We start from the raw sequence: 3,523 nt of genomic DNA, 5'->3' as shown, positions 1-3,523 counted from the left end.
GCAATCCAGGGTCAGCTCCCCTTTTAAACCTTAAAAAGTTTAAAAAAAAAAAAAAAAAGTGTTAGGAAAAACATAATACTAAAGATCATACTACAGGACAATTTATTTGCTGTTAGATTTAACTATATATTATGCACAGGCAAGTAACATGCCAACTCTTGTAATAGGACATGAAGTGCTATTTTATGCATAAAAGTCATAAAAAAAAGTGCTGCTACAAGCACTCAAATTATGTAGTAAAATCTGTTTCTTACTGAAGCCAGAAGACCAGAAATTAGTCAAGCACAAAAGGAATTGTAAAGATTTACTGGGCCCATACACACCTATAAATTGAGGTAACACATGACAACACACCATACATGCATTAGTGCATTGGTCCATCCATTTTCAATGGCATCCCAACGCACTTGGATAACACACCTGCTTTGCAGTGCACTACCACATGTGATGCGCTGTGTCCCAAAAAAAAGGTGCATGTTCTTTTTCTGGTCCACTGTGCTGCATCAAAAGCCCATTCAGAAAAAATAGGATGCTTTAGCGCACACCAGACCGGAAAAGATGTAAATGGACCCTTTTTGCCTTGCCAAGCCAATGAACAGGCATATCTAGCATACCTATCTAATATATTGGACACCTGAACACAAAATGCATCTTGGCAAGACTGTTCGCTACGAATGTTAGCGATAACTACATTTAAAGAATGTTGGTTTGAGACCTCTAACTCCAGCAAACAGACATAAACAGACAGAATTCACTAAACACTTTTCCACTTTTCTTAAAAAAAATATATTCCTCTTGAAGTCTCAAATACATAAATTATTATTTTTTTTAAACTTTCTGATCATCATTTTAAGAGGTTTTTCTTACGGTTCTGCCCTATGTCTTTATTCTAGTCTAGTCCATTCAAATTTCTGCCAATGGCATTCTGTACACTGTTACTATTTGTGACATCACACGCATCTGAATGTGCATTTGCCAAATACTGTGACAAAAACTAAGCATACTTTGTTTCTGCAGAAATGGGCCGTCAGCTCCAAATTACAGGAAAATTACAGAAGCAATACCACAGGTTTCTCATAGATGAAAACTTTAAAAAGAGATTTTAAACCTATAAACTCTTAGAAGGTACATGACCTACAAGGGGTCAGCGATGACAATTAGGGGATACCTGACCTAATCTGAGTATACAGACTGCACAATCTCACTTAGATTTATCAAAACTGGATACCAATTTGTATACAATTAGACAGATCTTTGCACATTACAGTTGTTTGTAGAGCTAAAGAAGAATATCCATGTTGTGAGATCTCCTAAACAATCCAGTCAATTTAAATCCAAGTAGGCTGACAGAAGTGCTATAAAATATGAAGATGAAAATATGTCAATCTGAAAAAGATTACAATACAGTGACATAGTGGTGAGCACTTCTGCCTTGCTGCACTGGGGTTCCCAGTTAAAATCCTGGTCAGGACACTATCTGCAAGGAGTTTGCATGTACTCTCTGTGCTTGTGTGAGTTCCCTCCATGTACTCTGGTTTCCTCCCACACTCCAAAAGACATGCTGGAAGGTTAATGGGCTCCTCTCTAAATCGGCCCTTGTATGTATGCATGTGAGATAGGGACCTTAGATTGTAAGCTCCTTGGGAGCAGGGACCGATGTGAGTGTGCACTGTGTAAAGCACTGTGTAAATTGTCAGCGCTATATAAATACCAATAATAAATAAAATGGGTATGGCCACCTTTTGAAATACGCCAGCTATGCTGTCACAACTGACTTGATGAATAACAGATAAGTTGTCATAATGCAAGTAATGCTCTCACTTCCTCTGTATGAGATTACAGAGCGTGGATAAAACAAGGATGACGTTATGATGCACGCTTTGTACACACACAGAACGACAAATGCTGTGAAAACTTCCTCTGTAGTATAATGAAACAGTTCTTGAGTCAAAACCACGTCATCTACTATGAAACCACAGACTTCTGGGAAAACGCTACCAGCACTGAAGAAACCATTATGTACCTTTTCAGCCAATCCATAATATTAAGGATATCTAGAAGCCAACTGTGACACTGTTAGAAAGATTTAAGTCAAGCATGGCAAATTTAGGACAAAAAGCTATTTAGGTGACAAATAACACTGGAAAAAGAGAAGTGGTTTTTTTTTTAAAACGCTTGCTGTCCGCCCATTGTAAATAAACAGACGGACGGGAATCTCCCATCAGCGGGTGGACGTTACCGTATATCTTTTTTCAGAATCCCGCAGCTGTTCCATACAAGCATTCAGAACGAACAGTGTGCGCTCCCTCCCCTGCGGGTTATCCCGGACAAAGCTGTCCCCGTCTGCGGGCCCGGCACAGTGGCTGCTGACACTGTAAACGGAGCAGATCAGCACTCTCCCACTGCTGATCTCTCCTGCATTGCCTGAAGGCGGAAGCGATGTCCATTACATCACTTCCGCCTTTAGCTGTCATTTCTCTGGCTGCTATAGCCAGTGAAGAAGTCAATGAAGCTGATCTCTGCTTCATCAGCTTCTTTGAGGGTCCCTAGGTGACATGATGTCTTCATAAAGAGGACCTGTCACTGTATGTGTTCTATCAAATAGGGAGCTTGTTATCCCCCATGTGAAAGCAAAATTAAGTGTAAAAAAAAAAAAAATCCCCCGCGTGCATGTGCACACATATTACCACGAATGTCGGAGTGAGAGCAATAAGTCTAGGGCGATTAATCACTGATAACACTAAATTGATTAGCGGTAAAAGTTTTGGCTATTTTGGGGGCGCGCGCAACTTTAAAGCTTGACATGTTTGGTGTCCATTTACCCAACGTGACCTCATCCTTTAGGTTTCACCCAAAAATTGGGTAATAATGTTTTATAACAACGTAGGGAAAACAGGTTTTGTTTTCAAAATTGTCAGTACTTTTTTCATTATTCATTATAAAAAATAAAAACCCCAGTGGTGATTAAATACGACCAAAGGAAACCATTATATGTCCCCAAAAATGGTATAAAATTCATTTCAGTACAGCGTTGCATGACTGAATAAACGTCAAACTACCGCAGCGCTGAATACTGAAAATTGGCCTGGACAGGAAGGGGGTTTAACACCGCGGTCAGCAAGTGGTTTACTCGATATCCTCCATATTAGTAAAACAACTGAAGTGTAAAGCATGTGACGCACGGCATTTGAAGCAGCGCGAACATTCTTGTGCAGGGTGTCATGCCATTTTCACGCCGGCACATCAGCTTGCGAGAGCTTGCATAGTTGAGAGTTCCGAGAAAAAAAATGTCATCTTCCGCCCATCGGCTCGTGTGTATAAACCCGTGCGTCAGGATGCGTAGTCCATTCGGTTGTTACGTGCAAGCCAATTGGCTAAAGATGCGGCCTTTCATCTGGCCGCACTGCTCTCACTCAATGCATGCGAACCTCGCTTTAGTATAATGACTCAGATCTCTGTAGACTCCAGTGGGTGTAATCATTCATTAGTCTGCGAAAAGTTGGAGGCCCTTTGCTGGTCCCCC

General features: G+C 40.7%; 1 protein-coding gene across 1 annotated transcript in view; it reads right to left on the bottom strand.

Moving 5' to 3' along the window:
* Positions 1-3,523, bottom strand: part of TOMM7 (translocase of outer mitochondrial membrane 7) — a 16,387-nt gene that overhangs the window by 6,383 nt on the left and 6,481 nt on the right. The window lies entirely within an intron of this gene.

This window comes from Nanorana parkeri, unplaced genomic scaffold (genome assembly GCF_000935625.1).
Source record: "Nanorana parkeri isolate BGI_ZX_2015 unplaced genomic scaffold, ASM93562v1 scaffold1256, whole genome shotgun sequence".
NCBI lineage: Eukaryota > Metazoa > Chordata > Amphibia > Anura > Dicroglossidae > Nanorana > Nanorana parkeri.
The sequence above is the reverse complement of the archived record's forward strand: the minus strand, read 5'-3'. Positions and strand labels throughout refer to the sequence as shown.